Here is a 26,887-nt window from a genome sequence, read left to right on the forward strand (position 1 = left end):
AAAAAAAAACCTGCCTAGAGCATGTGAGGAAAGGAAACCACAAGCTTGTTCCTCAGACACACGTGAGGACCCTGTCAAGGACAGAGCTGGCCACTGGCTTCAAGCCGGGTGGAGACTCTGGAGAGACTCCTGGGGCTTTGACGGAAGAAGAGCTGCTGCAGGGCTCCTCCTCTTCTGGCTTCATTTGTGCCTCAGCCAATGGTTTCCTCATCTTTCTTGTTGGCTTGCTGGCCGGAGGGGTGAAAGTCACTCCGGCTGTAACTACATTATTGCTGCAGACTACCCAAGTGCCTTGTGTGTTCTTTGTACTCACCCACATCGTAAAGTCTTTATGCTTCTCAAGTGCTTCCAATTTAAATGCCATCTATTTCTCCCGGGGCGCTGAAAGACTTGGAATTGGTATCCTGGAAATGGTCCCGAGCGATTTACTTCTCTAATAGGATTGGGTTGCTCACATGTTTGAGTGCACAGCAGATATGGTCACAGCTGTGGAATCTGCCAGCGTTATGATGATCTGAATAAGCTCCAGGAGGATCACAAAGTGCTGTGTTTCAACCAGCCCTCCACAGGGTGCTGATGGACCCTGACGACAGCATCTTCTTCCTCCCTAACTCTTTCCCCCACAGAGCACCGAAAGAGGCTCCCCTCATTTCACAACCTCATCGAAGTCTCATGACCTCACTAGAGTATATTCAAATGTGGGGACAGAAGTCTATGAGGTTCCAGGGTAGAGTGTGATCGTCTGTGAGAATTACTGTGTATAGGCTTGTCTACTTAAACACTTGGTCTCCACTGGATGGCACTGTTTGGAGACGTTAGGAAAGTGTTAAGAGGTGGAGCCTTGCTGGAGGATGCACATTACTGGGGGTGGGCTTTGAGAATTTAGCCTTGCGGCACTTTTTGTTCATGTTTTCCTCTTCCCATTTGTGGATGAAAGTGTGACTGTCCAACTTATTGCTCTTCTTACCGTGCCATGCCTTCCCATCATGATGGACCTGTACTTCTGAAACCATAAGCCATCATAAAGCCTTTCTCAGTAAGTTGTTTTTGGTTGTGGTATTTTATCTCAGCAACAGACATGCAAACGAGGACACAGATTAGTACCAGAAGTGGGGTTCAAATTCATGCTACTTGACTTGTCTTAAATGGAACCGATTGAAGTCTATCTATAATTCTACCCAGTCTTAAAACTCTGAAAAATCTACTTCTCTAAGTATACACCAAATTACCTGGAAATTGATTGGTAGAGGATCTAGATGCATCCTTCTAGCTGTAAGTTATCATGTTGGTCCATCCCTCTGCTTCAGGATTTAGTATAACTTAGTACCTGAGCTCTATAGTCAGCTGGGCCTTGGTTCAAGTTCTATAGCCACCATTTATTGGCTATGCATTTTGGAGACCATTACTCATCTCTTTCAGAAGAAACCACTCACTAACAGTTACCTTGCTGTGATGTTAGGTAAGTTACTAGGATAATAAAAGGAAATACTTCCTACAGTGCCGATCACTTACATTTCTAACACATATTCAGAGGCTGCTGGCACCTCTTCATGAAGTACTGTTGTAATGGGAATGGGTTTGCTGATCTCAGTGGGGAAAATTGGTAAGCAGGCCAAGAAACAGCTACGTGCATAAAATGCATAACTTATTAATAAGTTCACTCTGGTGAGTCAGGATGTATTTTCAGGTCTCCATAGAACCTAGGGGGTTGGAACAGAAGTTGTAGAGTCGTGCTCATTAAACCGTCACAGAGAAGGTGGGTATCATGATCCCCAGAGGCAGCTGATTAAAGTGGTGATCAATGATTTGATGGAATCCCTGGAAATGAAACATAGAGGATGCTTACTAAGGGGCTGCCTGACTTCAGGAAGAACACTAATCGGCAGGAACCTGAAGTCCCTGGAGAAGGCATGCATACCTCTTATTTAGTTATTAAGTTCAAGAAGTTCAGGGAGGTACAGTCCTCCCATAGAGGAGATCAGGAGGCTCTGAGGAAGGTTTCTGTAGGACTAGGTTGCCCGATGGGATGCAGAGTACTTAGCTAATCTGCATGTCAGATCACCAGGGTGTGATTTTTTTCATATAGTTAGGTCCCATGAAATATGTCGTCCAAATCTGTTGACTCATTAACACTGTAAATCTTCCTCAAAATATTTCCTAGGGACCCTGCTACCAAACCCCAGGCTGGAGAAAGAAAGACTGAGGCCTTCCTTCTGGGATTATTGGGTGATGGTGTTGAATGGAGAGTTCTCTAGAAACCTAGAAATCCACCGTAGTTCATTATTGGAGCCTTTTTATGCACAGAGCTGTTTCCAGTCTTATCATCATTGAATAACACGCATTTCTTGTATCTACAGCATCCTGAGTCCTTATGTTGCTGGAGAAGAATCTGAGCACCCAAGAATCCTGGCATCTGCCCTCAATCAAACCAGGCAAAATCTTCACTCACCCATGAACTGTTGAGCATTAGTAGGTTCTTCATGGCGATTTCGTGCATGTGGATAGCATGCTTTTATCGTATTCACACATTGGTGTCATGCTGGGTTATTGTTTTCTCTTTTTTACTATCTGAATACAGGAATTCCTCAACCTTGCTTTCAGTGCCTAATGTTCCTTTTTTATGGAGGTGGGTGGGGTTGGTCTAATTTAATGATTAAATTAATCATCTGATTAATGATGTTTTCCAAAGAATTTTAAAAATTTGATATGTTGAGTTTTTCATTCCTAGGATTTTTCACTTCTGTTTTTTCCTAGACTTTCTGAATTTCTTATACAAGTCTTGAGTTAATGTTATCTCTTCATTCATCTGTTTATTTTCCTCCTCTTTGAGGTCGTTGGTATTTTAAATTTTTATTCTTTTATAATTTCACATGAATAAAACATGTAGTTCTTTGGTCAAAGCCCCTCCCATTAGTGTCTCTTATCCCATTCCCTTCTCCCACAAAACCCATTCTTTTTCTTCAGCTTTCATCCGTGAGATAATAGATCAGTGGATACACCACAGAGGGGTTTGACTCAGCCTTCCCTAGCAACATTTAACTGTCTACAGTTTCTCTGAAAAAGATGGGCTTTATGCCCCGCCCCATCAGGATGTAGATGGGCCCAGTCTTGTGCAGGTAGTCAATGCTATAAGTTCATGGGTGCAGCAACCTTGTCATGTCCAGAAAGACACCATTTGACAGCACTTCTCCCCATCACCCTGATCTACATTTAGGACCAAGCACTCAGCAGTCACCTGTTCTCAGTACATTGTCCATTTGTGAGTCTCTGCCTCGAGCATCATCCACTGTGAACGGAAACTTCTCTGATCAGGGCTGAGAGCAGCACTGATGTACAGACACAGACATAAATATTCAGGATTCAGTTTGAAACCATGTCCGTTTCACAAAGCTACTGTAGTGAGTTCTGCTCAAAGACCTACGACCTGCCCAGTCCTGGGGCTTTGACCTGTAAGAACCTTCATCTCACCAAATTGGAAAATCCAAAAGAAATATGTGGATTTCTAAGTGCACATGTGCTACAAAGAAAAGCCAAGATTACAGCAACAACTTGAGCAACTTATAGCAAGCAATGAAGCTAAAGCATTAATAAATAATATTGTTTAATAAAAACCCTGGTCCAGATAGTCACTACAGAGTTCTTCCAAGCATTTAAAGAACTAAAAACACTTTTTCTTAAATTATTTCATAATATAAAAAAAGGAAAAAAACATACAGACTCATATGATTTCAAAAGCAGACAAAATTTAACAAATGAAACCATTGACCAATCTATATGATGAGAATAAATGAAAAAATTATCAATGAAATACTGGCAAACTTAATTCAAGAGCATATTAAAAATATTGCCTATCATGATGAAATTGACTTCATTCCAGAGATAAAGAGATAGTTCAGTATATATAAACCAGTAAATATAATTAACGACATGAATGACCTCAAGAACAAAAATTCCATAATCATCTTCATAGATAAAGAAAAGATCTTTACAGAATTCATCATCCATTTAGTCCCATAATCATCTTAATAGATGAAGAAAAGACTTTTGACAAAATCCAATATCCATTCATTACTCTAAACAGCCTAGGATTGGAAGGAACACATATTAGCATTATAAAGGCTATATATAACAAACATCTGACAAACTGAATGGAGATAAAGTTGAAGCACTTCTGCTAAGGTTAGGAACAAGATGAGGATGCCCACTTTCTCCTTCCATGTTTAATACAGTGCTTTAATATAGCTAGATCATCAAGACGAGAGAAGAAGACAAAGGGACACAAACAGGAAAGGAAGGAGTCAACACATCCCTATTTGAAGGTGACATGATTCTGTACATGAGAGACCTTAAAGATTCCACTAGAAAATTCTTAGACCTGATAGACACTTTCAGAAGAGTGGAAGGACACAAAATTAATGCACAAATCAGCAGTTTTCCTATATACTGAAATATGCTAAAATATGCTGAAAATATACTGAATATAGTCAGGCAAATATACTGAAAAAGAAATTAAGAAAACAATCTCATTTTCAAAAGACAAAAAAATAAACAAACAAATAAAAAACACAAAACAAACAAAATCCAAAATAACGCACCTTGGAAGAAACTTCACCAAAGAAGGGAATAATTTCTACAGTGGAAATTTGAAAACACTGAAGGAAGAAATTGGAAGATAGGAGGACATACCATGCCACCATGCTTATGGATTGGAAGAATCAATCCTGCAAAACGGTCTCTCCTACCAAAAGCATCTACACTTTCAATACAGTGCCAATGAAAGTGTCAGTGGTATTTTGTAGATAAACAGAAAAATGAACTTAAAATTTCTATAGGAGCACAAATTCCTTCCAGATGGCCAAAGCAACCCTCAGCACAGAGAATGCATGCTAGGTGCAAGTTACATTGCAGAGCCATAGTAATACAAACAGTATGACACATTGCTATTTTTTTAGAACTTAAACCTTCAATCTTTTAATTTTTAAATATTTTTATTATATTTGGATTCAGTTATAGAATTGTGGACTTTTGGTGGAGTCATGCTGCCTTTCTTTTTCATATTTCTTGTGTTTCTGTCTTGTAAGTTGTGCATTAGGGTACTTTTCCAGTTTTACATGCTGGCCTTCCTAGTACGCAGCCTTCTCTTGAGGTCTCCATCTCCCATCACTCAGAGAAGAGAAAGCAGGAAAACAGTTAAAGAACAAAACAGATATTGAAATGCATTTTTAGATTTTAAAAATCCCACTGGAAACTACCAATAAAGAAAGATAGAAAAGAAGGTTGTCATAGTATTACAGCACGAAATAGGAATTGGAAAATTTATAAAGGTAAATGCATTAATAATTAAGTGACAGAAAAAAAGTGGGGACATGTGAAGATGAAAGATCTGAGAAGCAAGAGGGCGAAGAAAAGAAAGGCGTATCAGACAGTGGCGTCGGAGATGCAACAGGGAGAACCCAGAATGAGAGTGAACACTCACAATTTAATCCCTCCCCAGGCAACAGAGGACGGAGATACATTGGTGCTTCCCAAGTCTCCCTGAAGTTTCCACTGCTCAAACAGGTTAGCAAGGGCCCGATACAGACTGAACTCTTCCTTTATTACCCAATCATGTTCATGTGTTACTGTGACTCCTGGGGACAGCCCGCTTAGGTGCTTCCGTGCACCAGGAGCACCCAGCCAGTGGTTTGAGCATGGGTATTGTGATACCCAAGCAATGGTTACAGGTCCATGGAAGTATCTCTAGGATACTGTGAGAGTAAAAAACCCATCAAACCAAGGCATTCTGCACTGGTGGGATGGGGAAAAGGCACGGAGAGATCTTGTGTGTCCCAATTACCCTGGCCTCTGTTGAATCATAGCAATGTTGTCACATTCTTAGGGCCACTCTTCTTTCTAGAGTTCAGGCCACAGTTCCAAAACACACACTTCCTCTGCTTCACGGCCACACAGCCTGCACTGTCTGTCATGGAGACCTGTGCTCACGTGCCTGCAACCAAATCACAACTAGTTTCTGGAGGGGTTGCTCCTCTAGCCTGTGCAAATGGGGAGCCTCTGTGAACCAAAGACTTAAAATCCCAGGGTCTTCATCTCTCCATGACTGAAACATTTGTCTGCAAGTCGGCTAGTTAAGACTATCCCCCATCACAGCACTAGGAGACTCAGAGGCTCCTTCTCCAGGGTCGGCTTGTTGCATAAGGTCACCAGCATCCCACTTGAAGTTGGGTTTCTGTGGTGTGCTGTGCTGTGCACCTGTGGAGCCTGCCAAGGCTCTCCTTTTCTGTTTTACTCTTAGCCCACCTATGAGCCATCCCTGTGAGTAGGATTCTCTCCTGTTCTAACTTCTTCACTGTCATTGTGTAAAACATTTTGATCAAAAGCAACTTAGGGGAGGAAAGGGTTTATTTCATCTCAGAGCCAACAACCCATCATTGAAGGAAGTCAGAGCGGGAACTTGATGCAGAAACCATGGAGGAACACAGCTGCTGGCTCTATCATAGACTCATGCTTTGTTGGCTTTCACATCTAGTGCAGGACCACCTGTCTAGGCATGGTGCTGCCCACAGTGGGCTAAATCCTCTGGGGTCAATTAATATTGAAGACAATCCCCCCACCCCCCCAGACACGCTTGCAGGCCAATCTGACCCAAAAAATTCTCAATGGAAGCTTTTCTTTCAGAGGACTCTAGGCTGTGTCAAGCTGACAGTTAGAGCTAACTGGGATATTCACCTTTTCTCATGTTTTGCCTAGCACCTAGTGTTAGAGTTTATTGTTTCTTTTGTAGATATATAGTTCTGTATTTCTGGACTTTATCTAGCCTCTGTTTACTATTTACTACTGAACTTTTGTCCCTGCCTATAACACAATTCTCCTCCTGCAGCCATGCATTTGGTACCTTGTTTTAGGCTTAGAGAGGCATTAGAAAGTGATGGATGTCTCCACTACATCTTTGCTAAACTGGTCAATTTTCATGTCTTTGATAAAAACTTGGGAGAGCTGGATAATTCATACAGTGCTGTGGTTTTATGAGATGCATTGGCCTGCTAAGTCCATCCTTCAGAAATAAATAACTCATTGGAAATCTTGATACACGACAAGTTGAAATGAAAACAGTTGAGAAGCAGAATAGAGGCACCTGTTATTACAACCTTCCTGGCCCACATTGTCTCCTCTTTCATGCTGTGAGGAAGACCAGGATAATGCCAGCTTGCATTTGACAGCCCATGCATCTGACTGCTGGAGGGGCTCTGTGGCTTGTGGAAAGCAGAGCCAGACAGCCTTAGTTGGAATTCTCAACACCAAAGAATGGGTCTCTGCAGAGAAAGGCAACTCTATGGAGATTGGCAGTGCCATTGGGATGATGGGGGAGAAGAAGGGTCCTTGTCTTTCTTATTCCTTCATACAGAGGCCAGCCCTAACTGTCCGTGTCTAGAATGTCTTAGCCATCGCTTTTCACCTGGCACAAACATGGCTCATTCGTCACCTGGTTTGACTCCTGAAGACTCAGACTCTTCAGATCTTATAAGGGACCAAACTTTGTACCTTCTCTAAGAATCAAGGGCATCTTTCTAGGCACTCCCTGGACAATCACACAGTTAAAAATTTATTGACAATGCCAGGTATTTAAGAAGCCACAATCAGTGAGCGGTTTGTTATATAGGAATAAACCAGGCCATCTCAGACAAAAAGAGGTGCATTGATGTCTTCCTTCCTTGTGGAGGCTTAACATCTTGCATTGCCTATGTAGGCATTAGCAGTTTCTAATTCTGCTGCTCCTTGTTGGGGAGAACTCCCAGAGTGACTGCCTGAAGTTGTCCCTTCCCAGGGGCAGGTGGAAAATGCCGACAGGAGCAACCTTGTATTCGGCCCACGCTGGAACTGGGCACGAGCAGGGAAGGGGATGCTTTCTTTACAAGCTTGTATAACTTTGGTCGTTCTGGTCAAAATGTTGTCAAAAGGCATCTAGAATGCCTTAGTCCCTTATAATGTCTCAGTGGTGTCGATATGAGAGTTATGATTGACTTAGACCATGCTGGACTGCGAGCATATAGTCCACTTCACAGGGATGTCAATGATGCTGTAATATGCGAAACATCCCAGTTTACCCCATGGTCACAGGAGTGGCTTGCTGGACCAGCACTGTAAATAGTTCATGCTATTAAAACACATTTATGATCTTTTAACATATTTACATATGATATGTATAAAGTTTGGAGACTAACAAGAATTTCTTAATTTTTAGTTCTCTTTGCTATACATGTGTATCTAAAGAGTGTGTGTTGTGTATGTGATCTGTGAGGTCATTTGTGTGACTCTGTGTGTCCATGGAGACCAGTGCCCTCCTCTTTCATCCTCAATGTTAATCTCACTGATTCTAGAACTAGGCCTGCAAGTCCCAGACATCTTCTTGTCTCTGCTTCCTAACACACACACACACACACACACACACACACACACACACACACACACACACACAGAGAGAGAGAGAGAGAGAGAGAGAGAGAGAGAGAGAGAGAGAGAGCGAGAGAGAGCGAGCGAGCTATTCCTGGCTTTACTGTAGGTGCTGGGATCTGAACTAGGTCCTCACACCTGGAGAAAATCCACTCTATTAGAGTTCTTTAGAGGAACAGAACTGATAGAATACATCTTGTTTATGTGTGTGTGTGTGTATATATATATATATATATATATATATAGTGTGTGTGTGTGTGTGTGTGTGTGTGTGTGTGTGTGTGTGTGTATGAGTTATTAGAGTGACTTACAGGCTGTGGTCCAGCTAGTCCAACAATGGTTGCCTACTGATGGAAAGAGCAAGCAGGCAAAAAGCAAAAGCTTCTGTCTTCCATGTCTTTTATACAGGCTACCACTAGGATGTGTGACACTAATCTAGAGTGAGTCTTCCCATCCCAAATGATCCAATCAAGAAAAATCCCTACAGGGCTGCTTGGGTTTTAGTTAGTTCCAGATATAGTCAAGTTGGCAGCCAACAGTAGCTCTCACACCCACTTACCCACCATGTCATCATCTCTCCAGCCCTGGTTAGTTTTAATCAATGTTTACAACAAGTAACCATCAATTACATCAAGGCTGGCCTTATCCCTGGAAGGTCCCTGTCTTCCCCAGTCAGCGCAGACTTTTTAGGGACCAGCACTACTGAGACTTAAGCCTCACTTGATTGCCTCATTTTGAAACCCATATAAACATTGTCATATAGCAAGTAAGTGTGTATATTCTTTTGTGCCTAGAGTTTCACGCTCATGTTTTTCTTACAAATAGATTAATATAACAGACTTCTCTGATCTCCCCACATGGGATGCCTCTCTTTGAGCCATTGTGTGGAATTTCTGGGAATAACTCTTGCTCAAGCCTTTTGTGCACACATGGATCCACTTGCACATTCCATAAAGAGGAATTTCTGAGTCATTAGATGACCATGGCTCATTTTCTTGGGCAACACTGAGTGGCTACTCATAAACCTACCGGCAATAAATAAGAGCTCTAGCAATGTTTTCTGTTATAAGTTGTTCCTACTTCAGCTGCTGTGGGATCAGAAGTCTTTCATCTTGCCTCTAGTTTAATTCCCCTGATTATGTATGTAGCTGAGCTCCCCTACACCCGCTTAGGATAAGTTCATATTTGATTTGGATATTTTATTTTGTGAAATGTCTGTAAACAGTTTGGGTCCACATTTAATTATTTTTTTACTTTTTAATTACTAATTTGTGACAACAAATTGTAAATTCTGGATTAAAGTGACTTACCTATAATATGGTACATTTTTGCTCACTGTTTTATGTTTTTACCTTTCTTTTATAAAAAATTATTTTAAGGAGGTGTGGCTGAGTCATCCCTGAAGTTGTGGGCAAGGGGGAACTGTCCCTATTGTCCATCTGTCCTGTGGGCATGCGCAGGGGAGAGATGTGCCCCCCATCAATGCCAGAGGCAGGTGGGAGAGCTGGCTCTGACTGAAGTCAGAAGGGCAGGAGAGCTGCCCCTGCCGGTCCCCACTGCACCACGTGGGACAGCAGGCCCTGCACTTAGTGTGGGCACAACGATAGAGCCAACTCCACTGGCAGAGGAGTGGTGGGTCAGCTCAGATATTGTGAGCATGGAAGAGCTGTCCCCATTGCTCATCTGTCATGTGGTGACATGGACAGGAGAGATGTCCCCTCCCCATCAACTCCTCAGGCGGGTGGGAGAACTAGCCTCCCTGCCTTCATCTGCCGCAGCACTAGGGAGAATGACCCCTACACCATGCCTGGGCAACACAGTAGAGCTGGCCCTGAAGGTGTAGATGTGGGAGATCAGACCCCGAGGTCATGAACACAAGAGAACTGGCCCAGCCTTTGCTCATAGCTGCAAAGGGTGACCCCACCAAGGCAATGAAGGAGAGCTCACCCTGGTGGTGAGTTCAAGGGAGAGCTGGTGGACTGACCAGCCCTGCAACTACCTGGGCCCAGAATGAGGGTTATGTGTTGGCCCACCCCATACCACCCCATCTGCTGGAGCAGGTGAAGGGTCTGATCCTGCAGACCCAAAGCTGCAGGATCTTCACACCACAGGGCAACAGCAGAAAAACCAAGAAGAGTTCCAGTGAGGGCCCAGCATCGATAGTGTAGTAGAAACCAGACGCCTCAAACCAGACCCATAACTCTTTGCAGCGAACACTTGCAGTTAAGCTGCATGAACAAAAGGGTTTACTGCGTGACTCACTGCATTATTACACTTCAGCTTCCATGATGAGATTTTCTCTCCCTTTTTTCTTTCCTTTTTCCTCTTAAATTTATTGGGGGGGGCTACAAGGGACAAGAGTGAATATGCACTGACAGGAAATGAATGGGATTGAGATACACAGAGAATAAATAAAAAGGAAGTTAAAAATTATTTAAGTTATGTATAGGATCTGTATCTCTGTGGGTATGTGTCTTTGAATGCAGGTGTCCATGTAGGCCAGAAGAGGGTGTTGGATCCCTTGGAGCAAGAGTTACAGGTGCCTGTGAGCTGCCCAATGTGGATGCTGGGAACCAAACTTGAGTCCTCTGCAAGAGAAGTAGGTGTTCTGATGTTTCTTTTTTTTAAAAAAAAAACCTGCAATACGGAACTATTTATTGACCACTATCAACCACTAATTACAATAAAATGAACAATAAAGGTATAGATAACATCTGAAGCTACCGGTTATTTTTCTGGACTAAGCTGAACCAGGAAAGCAAATATTGGAAAGATTGCACCTACAGACCAGGAATGAATGGAAGTTAAAGAAAACCACCATTGTGGAGCAGTTTCCCCCACCTGGGAGGGGAGCTTCTGAAGACATCGGGCCTGTGAGAGCAGCGAAACAACACAGGTCAGCACAGGATGTTTACAGAGACAGGAAACACAGGATGTTCCAAAGCAGAGGGTCTCAGCATTCCTAATGCGGTGACCCTTTACTACATTTCCCCATGCTGCGATGAGCCCCAGCCATAAAATTATTTTGTTGCTGCTTCATTATTGTAACTTTGCTAGTGTTGTGAATTACCATGTAAAGATCTGATGTGCAGGATAGGGTCCTGACCCACAGATTGAGAAACACTGTTTTAAAGGAAGAGGAAACACTTCATTCTGCAGGGAAGCCCCTTAAGGTAGGAAACAAACAACTCAAAAATAGTTCCTGGAAGTCCCTAAAACCAACAGGATTCACTAGGCCTCTTTCCCCTAAGAGTGTATAAACAGTAAAGATGCTGAGAGTCATTCTTGGACAGGCATCTTGGAAGGAGCAGAGACCGGCCGTGCAGCCTTAAAGATGTGGAGAACAGCCAAACTGCCAGGAACAAACAAAAGTCCAGCCAAGCTGCCTAAAAGAGGCGTTAGACCAACTCAGTCACTGGGAAAGGACACCTCCCATCTGGTGAACTGACTGCAGGTTGTCTTCAGCTTTTGTGAGCTGTCACTCATGCTGGGGTGGGTTTTGGTGAGGCAGGTGTCTCTGAGTCATTTCGGCTCCTGTAAGTAACTCTTTACCCACATTCCTCCATGTAACCCCTCTAGGTCCTCACTGGTTTAGCAAGCTTGACTTCCGTGGTGTCTGTGCATTGGGTGTCATTAGTTCTTCATCTGGGGGTGAGTAGATGTTTGCTCAACATCTTCCCAGGAATAGCTCCATACCACAATCTTTCAGGTGGCTAATTTTATATTATTCGGTTTTTCTCACCCATGTATGTATATCATTGGTATCTAAATTGCCAACATTTCTAAGCAGGTGATTAGTTTTTAATAAGCTTTTTTAGATTGTCCATGAGTCATAATCTCTTAGTGAACAGGTTCTAAGCTTTTGCATAGGGTTGGCTCACTAAGAGAGCCTACACATGTCTTTTCAGCCTTACTTAGCTTGGGAAAACAAATCAGGATTTGTCTCTTTAAATCTTTTTTGTAATGTGTATGTTTGTGAATATGTTGCCCATGTGTATGTCTATGCATTATATGTGGGAAATGCCCACAGAGATCAGAAGAGGACATTGGCTCCCTTGGAATTGGAGTTATAGGTTGTTGGGACCTTACCTGTGTGGGGAGTTACTAGTGCTAAAATTTCCCTATCTGGGTGGGGCATTGGTAGTGCTAAAAGTTTTCCTATTGAGAATTTTGCAAATAGACTATTGAATTTATGTGATGCTATAACTCTCAATTTCTGAACGTCTGCTTTGAAGGTATCCAATTTTATCTGCACAGTTAGCAATGGAACTGTCGGGATCCAGTGCTAGCCCGGACCATAAATTATTTCTCTGGACCAGACCATAAACTATCTCTTTCTGGACCTGCATGGAGGCACGGGAATAAAGACACAACTCACATGGCTTTATCAGGAGGGAGATTCTCCGTGATCCTTCATGAAATCCTGAGTTCACATCCTGAGAAATTTCTCTCGTTTATTCTCCAAACAGCCTTATATATAAAAACATAAACTGAGGGGGAAATCATTAGCATTTTGTTTCCTAGGTAACCTAGTCACGTCCACCTCTACCTGAGCCTTCTTTCAGTTTCTTTGGTCTGCATGCTAGCTGTCACATAGGCTGGATTAGCACCTCTTCTCAGGTATCCTCCAAATTAGAAAGAAAGGAGCAAAGCAATATCTTGACCTTTTGTTAGGTTAGTGAGAGCCTGTCCGGAAGATTATGCGACCACTTTAGGTGTGGCCTATGGCTTTTGAGCCTGGCTGCCATACCATATAGAAATATGGGCCTACATGGAACTATCCACTCAATTTGAAAGGCTACAGCTTCAGGATAAATTCAGCTTATTCTTAGGTTTCATTAGGTTGTTCACAGTCATAAAGTCTCTTAAGTTTGGGTTCTCATCCATGTCTTTTGTCTGGCTGAATATTTAAAAAATAGATACATAAGTATTTTATGAATTCACACATATATTAGGGTTCTCTAAAGGAGCACAGCTGATGGAGTGTGTATGTATATCTGCATATTAATAAATCATACAGAGAGAGAGGCTAGCTCACAGGTAGTCTAACAATGGTTATCCGATGACAGAAAGAGTGAGATTTGATAGTTGTCCAGTCCAGGTGATGTCTTGGCATTCCTTACTGGCTTTAGAGTCCTGGCGGATTCCTGGAGGGCTGCTGATCTTCAGTCCGTGTTGGAACCTTGAAGAGCTGGATTTAATACCAGTCACAGCCACAGGACACAGGAATTCAGAGAGTGAGAGCATGCAGGCAAAGAGCAAAGGTTTCCTACTCTTTTAATAAGGGCTGCCACGAGAACGTGTACCCAGATTTAAAGTGAGTTTTCTTACCTCAGATGATCTGATGGAGGAAACCCCATGGAGCCTTTCCCAGAAACTTGGGTTTTAGAGGATTTCAAACGTAGGCAAATTGGCAGCCAAGATTAGCATCATAACACACAAACAAAAAGCCTAGAATGGTCCTTCTGCATTCCACTTCAAAAAGCAAGTTCTGATTGGATAATTTCCCTGGTGTTTAGAAAATACTTCTTTCATTGAAGGGGCAGGGATATGACTCCATCTTAGACATGAAGCAATTCCCGTGTAGATAGTGGCATGAGCTTGTGTCCAGAAAGTTCCAAGCCAAGTTTAGCCAATAGCTAAGCAGTTTAAAACCTGGCCTTATAAGGCTGGAGGGGGGTGTCCAAAGGTACAGGATATGACTGTTAGGCTGTTACTGACCATATTTGACAAAAGTCCACAATGAATGGGATTGTTGCTGGCCCCATCCAATCAACATGTGCCCCATGTAACTGCTCCTTGATTGTCCAATTAAAATAGAGATTAGTTCATCACACTAGAATCCCCCAAGTTCCATTTTAGAAGGGCCTGTGTGCCCTTGTCATGGGTCATCATTGCTATTTTGTGTGGATAATAGACCCCTACATTCTGGCTATTTCTGCAGAATAAACACTCTTTGTGTTTGCATATGATTTGAATCTGTGTTCTTTCTTCAGTGATTTTCCTTTTCATGCAAAGGAAAGAAATCACAGGATCAAACATGAATACTCTATTTTGCTAAAAGAGGCAGCTATGGGAAGCTTTTGTTTGTCCAAAGCAACCTGTGTTCTTAAGGCAAAACTCAAATCTAAATCCTCCAGAAACTAGCAAATATCAATACATTCAAGACCAACATGGAAAAATCAGTTTTCAATGGAATCTAGTGATTTTTTTTTATCACACTATTGTTTTAAAAAACAACAACAACAACACACACACACACACACACACACTCAGAGAGAGAGAGAGAGAGAGAGAGAGAGAGAGAGAGAGAGAGAGAGAGAGAGAGAGAGAGAGAAATTATTGCACTTCATCTTCTGTGCAAGAATGCCAAGTTGATCTCTTGCTATTAACAGCAACAACATTGTGAGCACACTTCCCACCTGCTTCTTTGCCAGCACCCAGCGTGCTGTTAGTCCACCCATTTCCTGAGAAGTCTGGCTTACCACTGTGGTCTATGGCAATGGATAGCGTTCTTCAGGATCACTCCTCATCACTCCTTCAGGATCAGGGCCTTTGGCACAGTCTCCTGCTTTGTCAACAGTGTCTCTTTTCCTCTTGGATTTACCCTCACTAGATTCAGGCAAACAAAACTTTCTTTTTGCGACATCGCTTCTTGAACTTACTGGCCTTTGAGCATTGAGAATGGCTTCGGTTAACTCTGCATAATCTAAGTGTTCTTCAGGCTCCCAGGCATTGCCAGCATCTGAAAATTCCTCCCACTCAGGAAATAGCCCACCCTCCCATTCACTACACGTTGATCCAATTCTTGTGGATATATATGTGTGTGTACACACCTGCACACGCATGTGTGTGAGTGTTTATGATCTGATTGTCTGGGGAATGCATCACAGACAACCCCAGATGTGTGCCTTGCTCATTTCCCAGGCCTTTCACAATCCAATCAAATTTTTAACACAACAGATTTGAACTGAAACAGTGGTTTGTTCTGGGTCTTCAGACTATTAGCCTTGCATTAGAACTGGCAATCAGTCAGTTCTCATGGATCTAAACTGTAAACCTTAGACTCTAAAGGCTTCAGACTTACACTGGAGCTGTGCCGTTGACCCTGTGAGGTTTCAGCTTATTGATTCCCCTTAGGTGTGTCAGCTTTCACTGTTATGTGAGTCAATGTCTTCTAATCTGTCATTCTGTGTGTTTGTCTTAATATATATGTATGTGTGCGTGTATGTATGTATGCAAGCATGCTTCTCTCTACCTAATTATCTATTTACATATCATTTATCTATATATCAGTGTATCTATCTATCATCTGTCTTCTATTGATTCTATTTTTCTGAGAAACCCTAGCTAATGGGCCTTTATCAAATATGAATATATATGTGGATAAATCTCTATATAGAGATAAAGAAACCTTTCTAGATGCATTTCTGAACTCTAAATCCCAAGATCTGTCAGTACACAGTTTTAACTTTGTTACTTTGCTTTAGCTTTTCTGAATCTTCTGCAGGTTCACATAAACTTCTGCATAAAATGGACCGTGGGAAATGGCCTGAAGTGCACTGAATTTTTCCTTGTGAAAAACATGCAACCAAACAAAGAGTTTATTGTGTCAGTCTAACTACTAGGGAGAAAAAGATAAGGTCCTGGGTCAAGTTCCCAGCACTATGAGTGAGCAGATGGAAAATCCATCTACCGTCTTCTTTTCTTTTCTTCTTCTTCTTTTTTTTTAATGATTTGATGCGGTTTTCTTATGTAGCTCAAGTTGGCCTTTAACTTAGCAGAGGTTGGCCTTGAAATACAAATCTTCCTGCTTCAGTGCTGGGGTCTACCACTGTGCTTGGTCTGATGGATGACACTAAGTTAGCACCTTAACAATATTGAGTTTTCTACTCCGCAATACTATCTTTATCTCCCCATTTGTTAAGGTTCTTTTTTTTCCCCTTAGGTGTATGTAGTAATTTTTAGTATAGAGTTCTTGCATATCTTTTGTTAAAGTAGTTCTTATGTAATACGTATTTCTTACATGTTACATATACATTATATACTGAATATTTTGAGGTATAACATGTAAAATTCAAAATTTTAATTTTCCCAGTATATCATTCTTGGTTTGTGGGTAATTCAGTTAGCAGTTGCATGTTAGCTGACTTTTCATAACTGTCAAAATCAGTCAAACCACACACAGACATTATTAAGAAAGAGAATTACAGACCAACCTCATTCATGAACACTGATGCAAAAATCCTCAAAAATACTGGCAAACCGAATCCAACAGCACATCAGAAAAATCATCCAACATGATCAGTCAGCTTCATCCCAGAGATGCAGGGATGGTTCAACATATGGTAATCTGTCATGTAAATCACTATATAAACAAACTGAAAAGAAACTCACAGGATTATCATACTAAGTACTGAAAAAGCCTTCAACGAAAAACAACATTCCATCATGATAAAGGTCTTGGAGAGATCAGGGATACAAGAAACATACCTAAACATAATAAAGGCAATATACAGCAAGCCAACAGCCAATATAAAACTAAATGGAGAGAAATTCAAAGAGATCCCATTGAAATCAGGAACAAGACAAGTTTGTCTACTCTTTCCATATCTATTCAATATAATTCTTGAGGTTCTAGCTAGAGCAATAAGACAATAAAAGGTACAAATCGGAAAAGAAGAAGTCAAACTCTCATTGTTTGCTGATGATATGTTAGTTTACATAAGCGACCCCAAAAATTCTACCAAGGAACTTCTACAACTCATAAACATCTTCAGTAAGGAAGCAGAATACAAGATTAACTCAAAAAAATCAGTAGCCTCCTATATACAAATGATAAAGAAGCTGATAAAGAAATAAGAGAAACATTACCCTTCACAATAGCCACAAATAACATAAAATATCTTGGGGGTAACACTAATCAAAGAAGTGAAATACCTGTTTGACAAGAACTTTGAAGAAAAAAATTGAAGAAGATACCAGAAAATGGAACTCCCATGCTCTTGAGTAGGAAGAATTAACATAGTAAAATGGCAACCCTACCAAAAGCAATCTACAGATTCAATTCAATGCCCATCAAAATCCCAGCAAAATTCTTCACAGACCTTGGAAGAACAATATTCAACTTCATATGGAAAAGCAAAAAACCCAGAATAGTGAAAACAATCCTATACAATAAAGGAACTTCTGGAGGCACCACAATCCCTGACTTCAATTTCTTCTATAGAGCTACAGTACTAAAAACATCCTTGTATTGGCATAAAAAGAGACACGAGGACCAATGGAACCGAATCAAAAACTCAGATATCAATCCACACACCTACGAACACTTGATTTTTGACAAAGAAGAAAAAAATATAAAATGGAAAAGAAAGCATATTCAACAAATGGTGCTGGCGTAACTGGATATCATGTAGAAGAACGAAAATAGATCCATATCTATCACCATGCACAAAACCCAAGTCCAAATGGATCAAAGACCTCAACATAAAGCCAACCACACTGAACCTTATAAAAAATAAAATGGGAAATAAACTTGAATGCATTGGCACAGGAGACCACTTCCTAAATATAACTTCAGTAGCATAGACACTGAGAGAAACAATTAATAATTGGGACTTCTGAAAACTGAGAAACTTCTGTAAAGCAAAGGACACAGTCAACAAGACAAAATGACAGCCTACAGAATGGGAAAAGATCTTCACCAACCCCATATCAGACAGAGGTCTGATCTCCAAAATATACAAAGAAATCAAGAAATGGATCATCAAAAGAACAAATAATCCAATAAAAAATGGGGTACAGACCTAAACAGAGAACTTTTAACAGAGGAATCTAAAATGGCTGAAAGACACTTAAGGAAATGCTCAACATCCTTAGTCATCAGAGAAATGCAGTCAAAACAACTCTGAGATTCCATCTTATACCTGTCAGAATGGCCAAGATAAAAACCACTGATGAGGGGGCTGGAGAGATGGCTCAGCGGTTGAGAGCATTGCCTGCTCTTCCAAAGGTCCTGAGTTCAATTCCCAGCAACCACATGGTGGCTCACAACCATCTGTAATGGGGTCTGGTGCCCTCTTCTGGCCTTCAGGCATACAGACAGACAGAATATTGTATACATAATAAATATAAAAAAAACCCACTGATGACAACTTATGCTGGAGAGGATGTGGGGGAAACTGAAACAGTCCTCAATTGCTAGTGGGAGTGCAAACTGGTACAGATGCTTTGGAAATCAGTATGGTAATTTCTGAGAAAATTAGGAAACAACTTTCCTCAAGACCCAGTAATACCACTTTTGGGTATATACCAAAGGATGCTCAATCATACCACAAGAACATGTGGTCAACTATGTTCATAGCAGCATTGTTTGTCACAGCCAGAACCTGGAAACAACCTAAATGCCCCTCAACCAAAGAATGGATGAAGAAAGTGTGGTACATTTACACAATGGAGTACTACACAGTAGAAAAAAATGACATCTTGAAATTTGTGGGCAAATGGATGGAACTAGAAAACATCATATTGAGTGAGGTAACCCAGACTCAGAAAGACAAATGTCATATATACTCACTCATAAGTGGCTTTTAGACACAAAGCAAAAAAAAAAAACCCCAAAACAAACAAACACACAAAAAAACAGCCTACATTTCACAATCTTAGAGAACCTAGAAAACAATAAGGACCCTGAGGACCCTAAGGATCTAATCTACATAGAAAGTAGTAAAAGACAAGATTTTCTTAGTAAATTGGGAGCATGTGGACAATGGGAGAGGGTAGAAGGGGAACATAGAAAAATATATAGCTCAATAAAATCAATAAAAAATTAAAAAACAAAAAAATTCAGCCATCAGTTCTGGAAGGTTTTGCAGGTTGTGTTTTATTCTCTGTGAATGGCATTCATGTTCCCTCTATATAATCGTTGTGTCTCATTTTATTTTCTTGGCTCACCATGATCAACAGACCTTCAGTGATTCTGAAAAGTACCTGGAGATGCTGTGTGACCTGCTGATGCTCTTCTTTGATTCCTGAAGATCCATGGCTCTGTTTAGATCATTTCTCAGAAGGCTTTGGCTTTCTCAGCATGAAGTACTGTCTTCCTGATAACAAGTTTGCTATAAAGCTTCTTCTTTTTCCCAGAAAACCATCAGACCAGAATAACTCCAAGAACAACATTCAATTAGTTAACACACTCAAAATACAGAATATTTGTTTTTCAAATGTAGAGCATTTATCAAACTGACTTTTGTTCAAAGTTTTGAAAACGCATAAAATATGGTGTTTAGCCATTATATAATTAAAACCAATGACAAAGTGATCCGTAATACCTTAACGTTTGAAATATTATGCCATGTTCATTAAAATAAAGCTTTTATGAAATAAGTAGCAATAAAAACAGAAATTAATTTGGAAATATTTATAATACACTTTCATGGTTGGTATTAGTTGACATCTTCAAAGGGTCAAAAATTACTGGGAGACTGGACTCTGGGCACAGACGTAGGGGATTTTATTAGTTATTGCTAGTGATGCAGAAGACCCATTTTAATGGTGGGATATATCGTTCCTGGGCAGGACATCACAGACTATATAGTTGGGTAAAGAGAGCTGAACACCTGCCTATGTTCACCTGTGCCTTGATTCAGCAACAGGAAAAGCATTTGTCATATCAAACTCATGGGATGGGGAAAGGCTGTCTCCAGAAGCGTCATAGACATATATGCATGCATAAAAAAGGTTAAAATTAGTAAAGATTCAAACTTCAAAAGTAGGTAAAGGATAAAATTAGAAATTACAAAAATCTAAAAATATATACAATGAAAAAACTGGACCAAAGTCAAATATTTATTATTTGAAAAGATTAATAAAGTGTTAATCTTCTTGAGTGAGTGCCCAGATAATAAAACTCTAATTTGAACATTTTGCTAAGAAACCCCAGAGTGCTTTATTTCTCAACACTGAGAGAAGTAAAAACACAAAATACTTCCAGCGAATAGTGAAATAAAGAACACATGTCAATCCATTTTTTTTTTTTTTAGCCAGCGCTGTCAGAGTATTTTATTCTAGTAGAAAGAGATTGCACACTCACTTCCCAGTTACCCAAACCCGAATAATCACACATATTAAACACAACACTGTTTGGCCAATAGTTTAGGTGTATTCTTACCTAGATCTTATATCTTAAATTAGCCCCTTTCTAATAATCTGTGTATCACCACAAGGCTGTGACTTACTGGAAAGGTTCTGACGGCATTTTTCTCTTCCAGCAGCTACATGGCGTCTCTCTGACTCCACCTACTTTCCTCCATCTCTGCTTGGAATTCCTGCCTAGATCTATTCTTCCTTGCTATAGGCTGAAACAGCTTCTTCATTAACCAATGGTAATAAAACATTCATAGCACACAGAGGGGAATCCCACATCACTCAGAGAATTTCTCTGCTGCTTAGAGAAATTGGGGACCCTTATGTGACTTTGCCAGCTGCAGTCTTTTTTTTTTTTAATTTTTATTTTTTATTGAGAAAAGGAAAAAAAGTTTCCGCCTCCTCCCAGCCTCCCATTTCCCTCCACCTCCTCCCAAAAATGATATGATTTGGGGGCCAAACTCTGGGAAATATTTTCAAGTCAGGAACGTTGTAGGACAATGTCTTTCAGGACCCCTTGTTGACAACGCTCACGAGACATTGGCAAATATGATTCCAGATCTCTGGCAGAAGAGTGGATTTTGATGATGCTGGCTTGTTTCTAAGATTCAAGCAATAAGTTGGCCAAAGGCACAACCATGCCTCTCCTGAGATCCAATCTCCAAGTCTCATTCCTTGCTCTGCAGCAGGAAATCTGCTGTGGTCTCTCTCTCCTCTCTGACTCAATCCCCAATGGATCATGAAGAACTTCTCCTCCATCCTTCCTTCTTCCAACTCATCCCAGTATCCTAACCTCCAACACCAACAGGGATTCCCTATAAACACATCAGCTGAGTAGGCCAAGAAAAACAGGCCCACACAGCCATCACACTCTCCAAAATCCCAGAGAGCAAACAGAAACCAAGGAACAAAATACCCATCCAACAAAGACATCTAGAAACTGGCACCTAAACATACAATCATTCCAAACCCACATGCTTAGAAGCCAGAGTGAAAACACAATCAACAACATCAAGGGCAATATGTCTGCACTAGAGCCCTCCTGTCCTCCCACAGCAGGCCGTGAATATTCCAACAAAGCTGAATCACAAGAAAAAGATTGTAAAACCAACGGTATGAAGGCAGTAGAGGCACTTAAAGAGGAAATGAATTAAACCCTTATAGAAATCCAGAAAAACACAAACAAATAATTGGAGAAAATGAATAAATCTCTGATAAGAAATCCAAGAAAACAAACAAAACCCCCAGTCATTTGAAGGAAATTAACAAACTGTTCAAGACCTGAAGATGGAAACAGAAAGCAATTCAGAAAACACAAACTGAGGGAATTCTGGAAATGAACAGTTTAGGAATTGGAACAGGAACTATAGTGGCAATCTTCCTTAGCAGAATATAAGAGATGGAAGAAAGAATCTCAGACATTGAAGATATGAAAGAAGAAATGAATGCATCAATCTAAGAAAGTGCTCAATCAAAACAAAACAAAACACAAAACCAAAGCAAGCAAGCAAACAAACAACCCCCCCCCCAAAAAAAAACTCCTGATATAAACATCCAGGAAATCAGGGACACTATGAAAAGACCAAACCTAGGAATAATATGTATGGAGGAAGGAGAAGAAACCTAGCTCAAAGGCCAGAAAATGTCTTTGACAAAATTATAGGATAACGAACTTATAGTCCACGCCCCTAGAGAAGCCTGTTCTTTTCTAGTGAGCAACAGAAAAGGGAGTGGATCCAGAAAGGAAGGGAGATGGGAAGGAACCAGGAGTAGAGGAAGGGGACACTGTAATTAGGATATATTGCATGAAAAAAGAATCTATTTTTCAATAAAAGAAAAAACTAGCCAGGCGATGGTGGCGCACACCTTTAATCCCAGCACTCGGGAGGCAGAGGCAGGCGGATCTCTGTGAGTTCGAGGCCAGCGTGGTCTACAGAGCTAGTTCCAGGACAGGCTCCAAAACCATAGAGAAACCCTGTCTCGAAAAACCAAAACAAAAAAAGAAAAGAAAAAACTAAAAAATGTACACAGGTACAGAGACACACACAATTGTACTCACAGAAATCCCATAAAGACACAGATTACAAACCATAATATATAAGTAAGAAACCTGTAGGGAAAAAAGCTCAGAGAAAATACAATAATATAAGAACACAAAAACCAATCCTCCAAAATTGCCATTGAGTTTCTTTTGTGTTGGCTATGGACTGCTGGCCATGCCGTTTGCTCTTAAGGGTGGTTTGTATACCCAGCGAAGCTCTGTTGGAGAAAACAAATTTTTCTTTGCAAATGCTTATCGATTGGAGATAGCTTCTGGTTTTGGGATGGGGGCTTGTGTCCATTGCCCCCAGCATAGGGACCCCAGCTGACTTAGAACTAGGCAGGTCTTGTGTGTACTGCCAAAGTCTCTGTGAATTCACATATGCATTATTTCTGCTGTGTCTAGAAGGCCTGCTTCGTTGGTGTCCTCCATCCCCACCAGCCCTCACAGTCTTTCTGTCTTCTCTTCTGTTTCCCGAGCCCCACGGAGGATTTGACGGAGACATTCAGTGTTTAGGATTCAGCGTTCCAAAGTCCCCCACTCTCCGCCCACTGTCCAGTTGTTGCTCTTTGTGTTTGTTCCCGTCTGCTGCAGGAGGAAGCCTCTCTGATAATGGCTGAGCAAGGCATGGATCTATGAGAATGATTTATGAGCAGAATGTCTAAGAACTCTTATTTTTTAACAGCTGGATTATAGGAAATCAAAACACAAGCACTGAACAAAGTCGTCCAGGCGTAAACAGCTGGCTGATTGTGTCCTAGGCATTTCCTAGTCCTGTCTGTACACACTGTGATGGGGAACACGTGATACGTGTCATGCTTTCTCACACATTGTAAATATTTACCAAACAGCCCTAGGCCACTCGAGTACTTTGAAAATAAGAATATACTATGATATCTACTTGTTAGAAAAATTTGTAATCATACGTTCTTTGGTGACAAAAAAAACTCACAGATAAGAAAAATGGCAGCAGGTTCCTAGATCAAAATCTCAACAGAGTTGCAATCAGGATTATATAGTCCCCAATTTAACAGAAGACATGAGGCAGCAGGCTGTGCTAGACAATGTTTCTAAGAGTCAGGATCGGATCCATTCTGCTAAGACATCAGCAGGAAAGCATGTTCTCCTTGCAATAAATCGCTGTGATGCAGCTGGAAATTGCACATGTATCCATGGTGTTCATAGACCTGTCAACCTGAGCACACCCTAGCAGCTGGCACGGTGAGCTCCCTTGGCCCCTCCGCTGCCAGCTTAATGAACACGCTCTGACACTCCCTGCCTAGAAACGCAGTAATCACTGTGTGCTCCGTAGAAATCTCCAGGTTGGCTGATTCACTGACTGAAGATTTTATCATACGTTGTCACCTTTGGGAAACATAAAACTTAGCAGTTATGAAATAATAAACTTTTGGACAAGAGACACAAATTCCTTACCAAAAGTTCTCCTAGATATCTATGGTTATAATTAAAACTGTCTTTGAGACGCAGAGATGCCAGCCAAGAACCATTCATTCCTTCACCCTTCTGACCACAGCAGTGACTTCAGCCTCATCAGGACCACACCAGTTCTATGACGTGAATGAACAAAAGTCACCACCACAGAAGACAGTTTTCCCTGAAGACCAGCAGGACATTCGGAGAGCAATCATTCTGTAGCTTCCAACATGTGTGGGCTCAGGGATTATCCTTTAATACCGAGCAAAACTAACTGAGACATAAATGTAGAGCAATGGCCAGACAACATGAACAAACGTACCTACACAGGACCTTGCCACACAATCCTCCCCTTGATGTCCAGCATCTACAGCTCAGAACACCCAGCATTGCTTCTAAGACGTCCACTTTCTCATTCCTCAAAGGCAGTCATTCCTTTTAAATGACGAAGAAGAGAAGAAATCCTTAAGGGGGTGTTATGCTAGCTCTAGATTTTTTTAAAATTTTTACCACTTATATACTTTTATTTGTTTTTATGTTTTTAAAACATGTTATTTTTAATTATGTGTCTATGTGTGTATCTGAATGCGGGCTTATGTGTCTATGTGTGTGTGGGCTTAAGTGTCTATGTGTGTATCCGAATGTGGACTTAAGTGTCTATGTGTGTATCCGAATGTGGACTTATGTGTCTATGTGTGTATCCAAATGTGGACTTAAGTGTCTATGTGTGTATCCGAATGTGGACTTAAGTGTCTATGTGTGTATCCGAATGTGGACTTATGTGTCTATGTGTGTATCTGAATGTGATTTATGCAGGTGAGCACAGTGACTGTGAACGAGGGTGTTTGATCCCCTGAAGCTGGAGTTATAGGCAACTGCCAATAACTGGATGAGGATGCTAAGAGCTAAACTCAGATTCCCTGTAAGAATAGCAAGCACGCTGGACCGTAGTGGCACACGCCTTTAATCCCAGCACTCAGGAAGCAGAGGCAGGCGGATCTCTGTGAGCTCAAGGCCTGGTGTGTAAGAGCTAGTTCCAGGACAGGCTTCAAAGCCACAGAGATACCCTGTCTCGAAAAACAAAAAACAAACAAACAAAAAAGAATAGCACTCTGAACCTCTGAGCATCTCTCCAGACTCCATTTATGGAACTTTTAAATATCTAGAAAGACGATGAGATGTGTGTAGCCATGGACCATGTGTAGTCAATGACAGTTGTGAATGCCACCCGCAACACATCAACTGACATCATTAACATGGTGAGGTCTCTTTATTGTTTTTGTTTTTCTAAAACAGTATTGATTGTACTGTTCTCAAGTGTGAACTTGATAAATGAAAGCATCATGTTACGCTATTTAAAGTTCTGTTGCCCCAATAGATGCTCCTACAAAGACTTAGTGTCCTGGTAGGCAAACAGGACCACTGGCAAAACTACACAGGTCAGGTGGAACAAAGACTAGAGTCGGCAATGTCCTCTAAATAGTCACATTTTGCCTACAGTCCTTCCTATTTCTGTGAACACCAGGGTCAGGTTTATGGAACCGTAATATGCTGAGGGCCCTTGAACCATTTCACTTCCTAAATGGTTTAAGAACAGATTTTTCTGTGAACATTACACATAGGATACCCAGTGCCCTAATTACTAGTTTACTTTGCCATGAACCAGAATCTCTTTTAGCACCTAGAAAGACTCAGCGCTGTGGATCTGGGCTGGCCCACATCCTATGGTATACATACATTAATAAAATACTTACAATGCAGATGTGAAGGACAGTGGTCATTATTGCTTTCCTGAAACATTCTGGTTTAAAGTCCTTTGCACTTTCCTCTGCTCCCACCGAGGACCAGCACAAATACAGTGTGCACCATTCAGAGAGGTGGTTTCACCAAGCTTCTGACAGACAGTGTGGTATCTACAAAATATGCTGTTTTTACACCCACTTTTAATGTACATTGTGCCCCTCTAAACATCTATGGAATATTTCAAATTAGGACTCAAGTTTCGCTCCTGAATACACAAGGCCGTTAGATTTAGTACACACATAGCAATGTGCATATCAGCAAGTGTCTTCCAGCGAAAGTGCTCTGGTCTAGAGCCTTCCATGTTGTTGAAATAGCAGGGGCAGGCTGCGTCCCCGGCACCCGGCTGTCTGCACGGCTAGCTTATGCCCCCAAAATAATTACACGGAAACTGTATTCTTTTAAACACTGCCTGGCCCATTAGTTCCAGCCTCTTATTGACTAGCTCTTACATATTGATCTAACCCATTTCTAATAATCTGTGTAGCTCACGAAGTGGCTTACCAGGGAAGATCTTAACCTGCATCTGTCTGGAGTGGGAGAATCATGGTGACTCTCTGACTCAGCTTCTTTCTCCCAGCATTCTGTTCTGTTTACTCCACCTACCTAAGGGTTGGCCTATCAAATAGGCCAAGGCAGTTTCTTTATTAATTAACCAAAGAAAGCAACAGATTAGAAAGAAATCACTCCCACATCACCATGTCTCCATTAATAGTACTGGCAGCTCTTCCAGAGGCCCCAGGTTCAATTCCCAGCACCCACATGATAACTCACAGTGTGTAACTCCAGGCCTGGAGGATCTGGCTCTCTCTCATACATACAGACAAAACAATGCACATAAAATAAATATTTAAAAAATCATTTTTAAGAAGAGGGCTTTTCTATGAATTTTAATACAAAGTATCTGAAAGATGCTACCTTACCAACTACTTTTGACATATATTGGCTATTTCTTTCATATCTAGCTTCTACATATCATAAAATGAGGGCTCATTTGCCTGATATGTGTACAATATA

The sequence above is a fragment of the Microtus pennsylvanicus genome, chromosome 11 (genome assembly GCF_037038515.1).
Source record: "Microtus pennsylvanicus isolate mMicPen1 chromosome 11, mMicPen1.hap1, whole genome shotgun sequence".
NCBI lineage: Eukaryota > Metazoa > Chordata > Mammalia > Rodentia > Cricetidae > Microtus > Microtus pennsylvanicus.